At 42.2% G+C, this 12100-nt stretch overlaps 1 protein-coding gene across 2 annotated transcripts in view; it reads left to right on the top strand.

The window, feature by feature from the left end:
• Positions 1-12100, top strand: part of IL1RAPL2 (interleukin 1 receptor accessory protein like 2) — a 429226-nt gene that overhangs the window by 37088 nt on the left and 380038 nt on the right. The window contains exon 3 of one of the 2 annotated variants that reach the window (XM_032702308.1): positions 9993-10073. The exons of the other annotated variant lie outside the window; for it this stretch is intronic. The gene's annotated coding sequence lies outside the window, so the exon portion shown is untranslated. The remainder of the gene's footprint in view (positions 1-9992; positions 10074-12100) is intronic. 2 annotated transcript variants of the gene reach the window in all.

The following is a 12100-nucleotide window of genomic DNA, read 5'->3' as shown; positions in this document are numbered from 1 at the left end:
TGTGTGATTTGGTCCCCCTCCTCTCTCAAGCTCCTGTGGAAAAATCCCTGCCATAACATCTCAAAAGGAGGTTACTGTGGCAACGTTAACTCTTGCTTTCTTGCTGTGCACCAGATATCGTTTAGCCATATTATGAGACAATCTTTGAAGATTGTGGAGCTTTTAAAAATCTGCTCATTCTCCACAGGGAAGAGGAAAAGTTCTGATGGGTGGTAGTGTCTGCCCCGGCAGCTTCATCAAACTCAGAGCTCCCCTTTTAGGGCAAATTACAGCCCTCCTTCACTTTGCTGATCTTTCATCGGGTTTTCATCCTCTCCCTTACCTCTCAGTGACCTATTCTCTCAGAGAGCACCTGAGAGCATTTATAGACCTCCTGTAACTCAGCAGTGCCTTTGAAGACTAGGATGTTAAACTGTGATCTTTTCTCCCTGCTGTTTTTCCTCTTAACCTTGCTCTCTGATTTTAGCCGTGTTCTCTGGATGCTGGTTTCCTCTTATGCACAGCCAGCTGTCAGAGGCAAGAGAGAGTTTTGGAATCAGCTTGGAAGTAGAAGTTAGTTAGGGTAAGCTTCCTGACAACAGTGTACTGACTGATTTTTCAAAGTCACGTTTTGCTGTGAGGACTGTTTGAACTAAATTTAATTATCTGAGTGTGAAACAATCTAGCATGATCCTCGATGGATAGCCCAAGGCTGTGAGTGATAGAAGAGGTGTAACAAAACTGCTACATGTCTATGTTTTTATATTTACCTGTAATTGGATGATGTTTGTTTATATGCAGGAAAACAAGATGAGGTAAAAGCTCTGAGAAAAGGAGCAAATAGAAAGAGCCCAATGCACTAGTGTTTGTGGACTGCTTTCTAAGATGACTGACAGGGCCAAAAAAAAGTACAGAAATTTGGGAGAATTAAAAGTTACAGCTTTACTTTGTGTTAGTTGAGGTAACACCTGACATAAAGACTGATAGGCTTCAAACTGCAGCATCTGTGCCTGGCATAGTGATGTGGTGCTGTAAGCAAAGGGCTGGGAGCCAGGACACCTGGGTTCTGTATCCAGCTTTTCTGCAACCCTAAGGGTGTTACTCACCACTGCGCTGCTATTTCTCATTGTAGCTCCTGTTGGCTTCACCTGCTGAGCCTGTTGACTTTCCCCTGCAGATGCTGTCCCCTGTACTGGAACTGCACCTGGCACAATGGGGCTTTGCTACTTAATGAAAGATTTCTTAGGTTCACTAGTGACATCTGATGCTGAAGAAATGCCACCCTTGAGTCCTTTTGATTTAGGAATGAGTCAAGCTCTGTAATATTCCATAGGGTCACAGCAAAGCAGTTGGTCCCATCCCTGCTTATAGTGGAAGGAGTTTGGGAATGCAGGATGTAGTCAGGCACCACATTCTGGATCTGATGGCCTGCTTTGTACAAATGCATAGATCTTAAGATCTCTTACAGGTGCTTGCAGGGGAAGATTATTCAGGACCACAGCATGAATATGGAAGTTCATCTCTGGGCAGCCAGTGAACCTGTGGTGCTTGGCTGGAAGGTGGCAGGTTCAGATCTGAATCCCTGCCATGATAAACTTCAGGATGAGTTTCCAATGCTTCAAGCAGCTTCTTGAATGCTGATCTGTTTTCTGTTTTTCACAGCAAAAGGCAGAAACATGGAGCAACTGCTGCATAGGTGTATCATGTGCGTAGTGGAAATGTTACTCACTTGTGGTTGATGGTCATCATTCTTTCCCACCAGTCTTTAGAGGCATGTTTCCCTTTTTCAGAGAATGGAGACTGAAAACAAAAAGGACTTGGGAAAACAGATAAGTAATCAGGACAAATAGTCCAGTGAGGCTTTTGTCGCATTTTGATGAGGCTGCACCCATGGTATGGACTTGTTCTCAGACTTATTTATGGTATAAAGTGTTTTGAGATACTACAGACAAAGCTAATGCTCCCTTGGTCTTTCATTCCTTCTGCAGCTCCAACACCTTTTAATGTCACAGGGAGATCTGGAAATCTGTCAGGATTGAGCCTTATGTTACCACAAGTCCTTTCTGCTAATAACTTAAAATGTCAGGTAGCTGCATGTTTGTGTAGGTAATATATCAGTATATGTTTTGATAACATAATAATGTTACTGAACATTAGCACTACCAAGGGGGGGACTAGCTCTCTGTGCCCTTTGACTAGCTTTGATTCCTCATGAGGCTACACAATTTTTACTTTATTTAAGGGTTTTTTTTTCCTCTAGAAATGGAGAAAGTGTTGACAAATCTGTTTAAAGTGCGTTGAAATTAAGAGGTGCTACACAATAGTCAGAGCTCACAAACTTAATTCAGTACTAATTAGCTTGCATTTCAGAATAACTTAATTACTTCAATGCCTCATTCACTAGGCAGAACAGGAGGTTTCTCCGCTGTAGGATCCACTGCAGGCACTGCAAACAGGGAGGCACTAAATAAACTCAGCTCCTATGGAAATGACCAAGATCCTTTACCAGATGCAAAGATGGCTACAGTGAACAAATGTTTGTGTTGGGTTGACTGTTAATCTGAATTACATGAGGCAACAGAGATCAGCATAGGTTAGGAATAGGAGGGAGTTTGCCCCCCAGATACATTATCTTCTCTTATTAAGTAAAGTTTGCTTCCCTTTTTTCTTTGTGTGCCTTAGTGTGACTCTTACACTTGTCAAACTTATAGGAACTCATCATCTTTCTGAATGATCTTTTTTTTGCTGACTTTAAATTAAACTGGTCAACAAATTCCATAATTCCTGGGGGTGGGTGGACAGAGGGCACAAAGAGTGCCTGTCTCTTCTTAGGAGATGAGACTAATAAAAAATTTCATGTTTTGCTTCCTGCTCTCAATTAATAATGTTGCTCATAAAAGAAAATCTACTTTCTTAGAAGTATTGTTTTAGAATTTAGAACACATAGCGAGTGTGACTCCCCAAGGCAATAGTTTCCTTCTTATAACTTCCTAAATATATGTTCCTAAGTTTGTACTAAAATGAAGTAGAGAATTTACTCTAGACAAGTTATTAGATGATGTGCATAACATAATTACTATGGAAATTGCTATAACCAGTATAGCTAAGGATAAAGTTTGTTTCTTGCCTTTGGTAATTTACAATTCTTTTTTTTTTCCACTAGATTTTATGACCCTGAATTAGAAGAATTAGGTTCAGTTAAAAAAAAAAAAAAAAAGAAAAAAGAATAAACCCCTAACTTTTCTTTTAAAAAAACCCAATAGCAAAACAATCCTTTTATTTTCTTCAATGAGCTATGTTACGTTTGCTCAACCTTGTAATATTTTTCAAAACTGGCAGTCAAAACTTCAAACTCAGTCTGAGTTTTGAAGAAAATGAAGGTTCTCTGCTCCTGTGCCCAGAGCATCATATGTAATTAGGAAAAACTAGTAGAAGTTAAGAGAAGTGGAATTTCGGCTCTTCTCTTATGCTTCTAGCACTGAAAACATGTCTTTTGCTTTGTATTTTTTCCTTGGAGCCATACCTTTTTCTTCTGGGCCAAATTCTAATAACTTGGTTGTTTGGAAAATATGACCAGGGTTTGGCACTAGAAATACAGGGAGCCCTGGCTATAGCTGTGGAATGAATGTCAAGCGTGACAGGAAGCAAGTTTTTTCCTCACTCTTTTCCCAGAGTGCTATAATAAGTCTAGTTTCATCCAAAGTGTCTGAAGCCCATGGGAATGTCACTGATGTGGGGTGAAACCAGCACCTGCATTGTATCAGTAATTCTGTGCAACAGAGGCTTACATCCAGTATTAAATTTCTACTGATTGACAAATCCAGTATATTAATTTTCAGCCGTTCAATACATAGCCAAAGGCTTTCTTGGAACTGATGGTGAATTTATTAAGACTGGTAGCTGGCCTTTGGTTTTTCATCTGTATTCTCATTCCTAAAAATATTGGCTTTGTGTGTCAGTTCAGAAGGGATTGACTTTGAGGTTTGGGAACAGATAAAATCTCTTGTGAAGGAGAGAACATTATTCCTATCATTGCTTTTGGGGATAGTTTGAGCTAAAACCTGTCTGGTTTCAGCTGGGGAGCAGCAATCAGATCTATAGTATTTATTTTTGCTGACTGCATCTTTCAGATGTCCTGGTAAAACCCTTCTCTGTGTAGACATCTGGCTTTGTCTCATTAACTTGATGCACCTCAGTGCTCCATTCATCCATTTTTCCCATAAACAGTTCCATGTCTCATTTTCCTGCTGCCTCCTTTTCTTATAATACACACTTATCTACAAATTTCTACTCCTTCTTAGCTTAAATCTCACATGAAAATTAATTTATGACTGCCCACAGTAAGCAAAGTAATAACAAGCTTTATGTTGGCTCCTCATCTAGCAGATTTAATCACAGGCTTAACGTTTTTGGAGCCTCGAGTCAGGTTTGACTCTAGAAAGGTACAACTGCTGTGCTGAGATGCTCTCTCTTACAGGTAGGCAGCATCAAGGGCTGGCACAAAAGAGCTGTTAATTCCCTAGGGATTTTAGATCACTTGTGTCCTTGGTCTCATGGATTTGAAATCTTTGGCAGTTAGAGTGAATTTCTTTATTTCTCAAAATTAAAGCTGAATTTTCCCATGTACTATTCCATAAGGGCAAGATTTTACTGTGAAGATTGCAGAATCTCTCTCTCTCTCTCTCACATATTGAGGCAGGTCTCTTTCTCTTACAAAACTTGATAAAAAGACCATTATTATCTTTCAGTGCATTCTGCTCTTTCTTAGTTGATTCAACTTCCACCTCTCTAATACTTTAAATTTTTTCAAGGTCAGACAGGGGAAGAATGGATAAGCATCTATTATTGTTGTGGTACTTTATTGTTCTGCATGAAAAGATGCCTTTCTGTCTTCAAAGACCTGTTCTCTTTCCTTTCCAGGACAGTGCTTCAAAATATTTTAAGAGGGACATTTTTCTCTTTAACTCTGTCTGTGCTGTGCTGGTAGGATGCAGCACGGATAGATTCCTCTTAAGGGTTTTTTTTTTGCACAGGAATATCTGTCACTCTAGACATGAATATTCACCTCAGGATAGATGCTAGACACAAAGGCTGATACTCCAAGATCTCTCTGTGGTCTCCACAAGACATGCTGTTTTAATGGAGCCCTTTGTGCCAAGTCAAACCTGGAAGTCTTCTCTTTTTGATTTTTATTGATGTTAAGTGATGCCCAAGGGGGATGCAAATCACATCAAGAAAAGCTCTGGGCTGAACTCTTCCGATGGTCCATCACTGCTAACTGATAAATCTATTACGGAAGCAGGAAAGCCCTGTGGGACAGAGGATGTTCAACATAAGTTGTATGGGTAATCCATAAACTGCTGCAAAACAGAAAGAAAACACTGCTGCTTTGGCAGTGAAAGATCTGAGGAGAACACACCAAATCCTGTAATTAAATGACTTTAAGTGTTCCTAAATGTTGTGTTTCATCTAGACTTCCTAAATAGAATTAGCCAGAAGCTAATTAAAAAAGCCTCCTGCTTTCTTTCAAAGTATCTTTCTGGTATTGACTATAGTGAGTTTATCTATTCACAGAGAGCCATGAATCACTCCTCTGTTTAAGAAAAAAATTGAATGCTGTTCTAATACTTATTGAACACCTATAACAGATGTTTAAATCTCTACAAGCCTGAGATAATTAAAATAATAAATCTATACCCATTTGACAAGACTTAGCAGAAATCAAGGATATAAATAATCTAGTGGAGCCAAGAGACATTATTCTGCCAAGTATTATGATCATGTTCTCATGGAAATTTCAAGCCTGATTCTACCATCCTTATTGAGGCAATGCTCTTGATTCCAGGAGAGGGCTCAGGACAGTGTAACAGCAAGGACCTCAAGAGTCTGGCCATTCCCTCCAGGACTAGTGTCTCAGCACTTGGTTGTCCTTGCCTATATCTTCTAGGAGAACTAGACACAGATCTCTTTTGTCCTTTTCTTAGTGTCTGTTTTGGTTCAGTGAATTAATTATAATAGGATGTGGGCACCTGCATTTGCACCTTGTAGTGCTTGGCTACCAAGGTGTACTCACAGCTGGGAAATGGGGCAGACGTGTGGTGTGAAGAGACTCAGCTTCCATGTCCCTTCCTTTCCTTTCCTCCACAAACCTATGCCTCCTGTTTCACCAGAAGAAGCCCCTTTGGTCTCCAGGCCTCCAAGAGGGAGCTGGCACAGCACTAAGATGGGGTGCTGTGCAGAAGAATTCAGGAGTCACTTGGTCCAAGAAAAAAAAGAAGTTATTCTCCTAAAGCCTGGTGTCCTAGGACGGGGCAGTCGTATGTCCTGACCCAAGGCTTTTGTATTTTGTGGCCAGTATCTGACTGGTTCTTGAGACAGGGACTGAAACCATCTCTTACATCTTCCAGCTGAGTACCTGAAGGAGACCCCAAACCAAGGGGACACTTCTTGACCATGGTGAGGATGTAGTTTTGTCTCCACAATATCCAGTGCTCTGGGAATTTTTTTCATTCAGATTCTGAAAGGAGGTAGGTGCCAAGATCAGCAAGAAAATAGTCATAGGTTATCCATGGCCTTGGATAAATCATGGGGTGTAACCCTGACATGGTCTTGCCTGGTTGGCTGGCCATTGGGGCAGTAGCAGTGGAGTTTCATGTGTCATGATTTATTCCCCAGTGCCATAACCAGAGGGATATCAATCACTTTCATTACACCAAAGCTAGAGAATTAGCTCCCTGGGCACTGGGAATGAAAGCACAGGCTGGACACAACATTGCAAAAGCAGGAAGACAATGTTTAGCACCACTGTGGACATGGAGAGAAGTTCCCCTGGTTGTTTCTCTACCCAGGGGTGCTTGAAAGTAGTTGGCTTCAAAATTTTGTGTGAAGCCCATAAAGATATCAGTGTGATATAAATTATTCTCCCATCCACGCAACCCCTGACCAGTGAGTGCATCCAACAGGGTGACAAAGGCCAGGAGAAATGGACATCCATAGGGAAGGTGAAAAAAGGAGGAGTGATGTTCATCCAACAGGAACCTATAAAACTGTAGCGCTGTCTTTTTATAAAAGAACTATGGGACTAGAGGTCTTGATTCACATAGCAGGACTCATATGAAAATAACTAGACAAGGAAACAAAAAAACCCCAGTGTTAAAAGAAAAATCTCTTTTTGCTTTCATCTCACCACAGTGGTAGCCTTGTGATTAGTTGTGGCATTCTCCTGTTTTCAGACTAATGAGTATATTAAACTGTGTTTTGTAATTTCTGGCACCATGTCAGCTTCTTAAGATCACATGAAAGGGAGATCAATGGGAAGGATGCCACAGCAGTGCTTAGAAAATAACTTAGCAGGTTTTTCTCTTGTTTTCCCTCTCCTCCACCCTTCGCACATTCCTCCAAGAATCCTGGCTGGCAGAGGAGACACAACCTTGATAAACTCGAGGCTGCTTTCCGAGTGGTATGAGGTGCTCACCTCAGTGCTGCAGTTGAGCACATCTTTGGTTGGGTCTGCTCAGTCCCTGACAGTGTCTCTGTTGTCCTGTGGTTTTTTCCTTTGCTGTGGTATTTGTGCTTTCAGGTACTCAATTGCCACTGCAGCTCGTGGTTTGGTTTTTTTCCCCTTCTGTTGTAGCTCTGTTAGCAAAAGAAAGCCACCAGCATTTTGTTCATCACATTTTTTTCCCTCCCATGGCAAATACATATAAGTAAATCAGTCAGTCATTGTCAAGGGAACTCTAATGGTGTGCTTCTATGTGGATAATTATTACTTCCCTGTCAGCAAAAGGTTATAAAAATTTTTCCTTTGGGAAAATGCAATAGAGACTTTTTTCCTGGCAGGCAAATACTGTACAGATGTTTTTCTCTGGATAATACAGCTGAAAAGCTCCTTGTAGGATAACCTGACATAAATGCTTCTGTTAGGCTGATTTCTGTGTCACTGAAAGACTGTTGACTCTTTTCCTAGGAGGAAAAAAAGCTTTCTCTGGTTTCCTCCTACTGGGAAAACATTATTCAGGCACCTGGTTATGTCAGGAAAATACAAATAAAAACCACTCTTTTTTCCCCTTTAAATGCATCAGAATCTTGGTTCAGAAAAGCTGTTAAATACATACTTAAATCTGTGTTTACTGGGACAGATTGTTAGCTGCTCATCTCTTAACTAGCTGCACAGCAGGAATTGCTCACCTAACCAGTTTCTTTAGTGCTGTGAGTACAAGCTCATAAGTGAGGTGGAAGATTTACTCGTTGGGTGGAACAATTTGCTGCCAAAGCTGTGGTTTAGCTGACACTGGCAGCACTTCCAGCTGGCTTGACTGGACTGACTTTTTCCTGGAAACAGCTGTCTTGCATTGAATCATCCCAGGCAAGTTATCTGACAGAAACACAGAATCATAGAATTGTTTAGGTTGGAAAATACCTCAAAGATAATGGAGTCTAGGCATTAATGTAACACTGCCAAGCCCACCACTAAACCATGTGCCCAAATCCCACATCTACATGTCTTTTAAATACCACCAGGGATGGTGACTCAACCGCTACCCTGGGCAGCCTCTTCCAATTCTTCTCTTTTCCATGAAGAAATTTTTTTCTAATATCCAATCTAAACCTCCCCTCACACAACTTGAGGCTATTTCTTCTCGTCCTCTTGCTTGTTATTTGGGAGGAGAGACCGATCCACACTTGGCCACAACCTTCTTTCCAGATACTTGTAGAGAGTGATGAGGTCCCCCCTGAGCCTCCTTTCTCCAGGCTAAACACTCCCCTCTCCCTCAGTCACTTCTCATCAGATTTGTGCTCCAGACCCTTCCCCAGCTCCGTTGCCCTTCTCTGGACCTGCTTCAGCCCCTCAATGTCTTTTTTGTCGTGAGGGGCCCAAAACTGAACGCAGGATTTGAGGTGTGGCCTCAGCAGTGCTCAGCACAGGGGGACGGTCACTGCCCTGGTCCTGCTGGCCACAATTCTTCTGATCCAGGCCAGGATGCCATTGGCCTTCTTGGCCACCTGGGCACACTGCTGACTCATGTTCAGCTGGCTGTTGACCAGCACCCCCAGTCACCTTCTGGAGTGTCTGTGGTGTAGGAAAATGGAAAGGCAAATCTTGCCATGTCCTATTTTCTGTCCCCAGCTGCAGCTGGATGGTGCTGCAATGCCCAGCCCTAAGCCCCCATGCTTAGGAGTGTCTGGAGGAAATTGCAGATGGCAGGTGTCTGTTCAGTCTGTGGTGCCCCTGTGTAAACACTGTATTTTTGGGTGAGGGGCAATTACCTGTCCCTTCCTAAACATGAACTACACTGACTTAGTTGCCTTGTGTCAGGCACCGGAGGGAGCCAGGAGAAGAGGGGCCCAGAAGAGCGTGTTGGTCCAGGGCAGTGTGCCTGTGCATGGTGGCTGCTGTCTCTGACACTTGTTTGTGAGCCTGGTTTTGTCTAAATTTGTAGAAATATATATTAGAAGGTGTGTGGGTTTTCTTTTTTTTTTTTTTTTTTTTTTTTTTTAATTCTTCCAACCTTTTTTGCCCCAGTGGTGGGGAATGGAGAGACTGCTTTGGGCGGTTTAGGTACTTTTGACTCTTAGCTATATAATGAAACTGTTTGAGATTGAAGAGTAGACCTTAATTGCTAACATGAATCAACATGCAGTGTGTGATGTGTGCACAGGAGAGAGTACTACTCAAGAAAATTATTGCTTTCCACCCTCTTAATTACTGCTGCTCTAAGGTCTAGGCTGAGGTCTATGCGCTGTTTCTCAGCTGCTTTGTGTCCAAGACAAAGTGATATGGTTCTGAGAATTAAGAGGAAATGGGAAATGATTTGTAGTTCAAACAGGTCTAATGCAGTCTCATTCCCATCTGTCAGTCTGTCCTCTCCTTGTGAACTACCAGTGCTGTCACAGATGCAGATGGGTGGTGGCACCTCTGTGCTCCCAGGGGAGCTGAACAGCAGTGGCAGCTCTGGAGAGATTGCTGCAAAGCTGGACTTAGCAAACTTGACATGATGTTTTTTCTTCTGTAGGGCAAAGACTTGGGTGTGACTTTGTGAAAACTGCTGTCAGAGGTGCTCTGCTGCAGTCATGTGTCCTGGTGCTCAACAAAGGTAAGTTAAAACATGCTGCTTGCTCTCTTCACCATGGAGAAAGAACAGTGTGAGGAAACTAGGCAAATATTAAAGCCAGTGGAGCTCACCTAAGGCAAAAGTAATTCACCTACTGGATTTCCTGGAAAAGCAGACAAAACAATGGTTTGTTTAATGGAATTGGACCAACATGGATTTCATCATCTAACAAAGATATTTCTCTGTCCTCTCATGTAATTTTTTGTTAGTTGTCTCAGAAAGGAGGAGGAAGTCCTAAAACGGTTATCTGTGAGCAAAACCATGAGCAGGGTGAAGCATACATAATTAGGCAGAGGACATCTGGCTGAGCAGAGCCAGCAGGATTCCCGAGGCTGCTGGGCATGTACAGTGAAAACAATGATATGCTTGAAAATTACGTGGAAAAATTAGCCTTTAGAGAAGCAGCATTCTAGAGAGTGAGGGTGGTTGATGGAGTCATGTTGCTTTCCTATGAGTGCAAGGAAATAAAATCCCCAGAGCCACCAGTGCTGCAGGGACTGAGAGGCTGTTGAAGCAAATGCTTTGGAGGGAAAATACACTGTTAGTGCAAAACATCAGTATGGGTTTGAGAGTATGGCTGAGGAAGCACAAGGACATCTAATGGGAACAGGATGGGGGAATTCCTGTTTGTGGACTCTTGCTCTGTCCCTAAAACTTTGAATGAGTATGAACTTATTCCAGACTCTTATGTCTTCCACTTTTAAGAACTGTCTTCTGACGAGGAATACCTGCCTGCAGACCAGTATAAAGTTTGTCTATGAATCCCTGACAATGTAGCATCTTTACTGGATTAACCTCCCCCAACCAGCAGTGACATATGCAAGACAGCCTCGTCCCCTCCAATTCATTTGTGTAGTTATAAACTAGTAAAGCTGAACTTGGAAGAGGGAGAAAAATGCCTCATATGCTTCAAGCAAATGGGGAATCCAAAGTAAAATATCTTCCCAAGGTTTAAGCCATTATTCCTTTGATGAGGAATGTCTGTGTGTCGCAAATAGTTGTTGTTCAGGCACCAGAAGATGTATTTAAAGTACAGCTCTGCACAGTGTAGTGTGAAAGAGGCCTGATAGCCTTGCTGTTTTTCTTCCCCTGTTAAAGAGAGATGTTTGCTTACAGAGCAAGAAGAGCACTCTGTCTGCCCAGCCTGACACTCTGACCACCAAACTGCAGGGTCACATCCCTCTTGCTTGTGTGTGACAACCCCCCTTTTCAGAGCTAGGCTGGCACTTGAAATAAACTTCCTCGAGGTAATTGTAGTTCATAACTTGTTTTTGGGAGAGGCTTTCAGTATTCACATATTTCTTTCCAGCAGTAGATGGCAGCAATTTTCTTAGTCCTAATCTGATAAGATCTGTATGTTAATTACTGTATAATAATGTATTTCAAGAGGTCAAGGCTTCAGTTGCCCTTTTCAGAAGTTATTGTTAACTAAGATATCATTCCCTGCTGTCATCCAGTTAGTTCAGTGCTGGGCAAGAGCAGAGACCAGTGCCCAAGCTTGCCCATCCTGTGCTTGTCCTCTGAAAAGCCCAGCCAGCACCTGGGATGCTCTGTGCCTCTGCCTCTGTGCTGGCAAGGAAGTGTGGGACCAACAGCCAGCCAAGCTGACCCCCAGACTCTCGGCCTTCAGTGGTGCCACCAGGCACCAGCAAGGGATAGACCAACTTCCAGTTCCTTTGGAGTTATACTTTGGGGATAAGAGAATTGTGTAAAAATGTGGACCCACATCCTCACCTTCAGCTGGGAGGGAAAATGAATAGCTTGAAAAATAAGGAAGCACAAAAATGCTATGATGAATGACTAGTTAAACAAAGTCTGAAGGAAAAGAAAAGAGCAGAAATGATCTGGCTCAGAAATAATCAATCTGTGCGTATTGCTCTAAGCTGACTTTTCCTCCTTGTACATGCTGTACATATATTTCCAGAGGAGGGTCATTAGGAGACTCATTTTAAAATGAAATGTTTTGATCAGTATAAAGGTTTGCAGCAGGAGATAGAAAATATGAGAAA

The sequence above is a fragment of the Chiroxiphia lanceolata genome, chromosome 14, assembly GCF_009829145.1.
Source record: "Chiroxiphia lanceolata isolate bChiLan1 chromosome 14, bChiLan1.pri, whole genome shotgun sequence".
NCBI classification, from domain to species: Eukaryota; Metazoa; Chordata; class Aves; order Passeriformes; family Pipridae; genus Chiroxiphia; species Chiroxiphia lanceolata.
The sequence above is the reverse complement of the archived record's forward strand: the minus strand, read 5'-3'. Positions and strand labels throughout refer to the sequence as shown.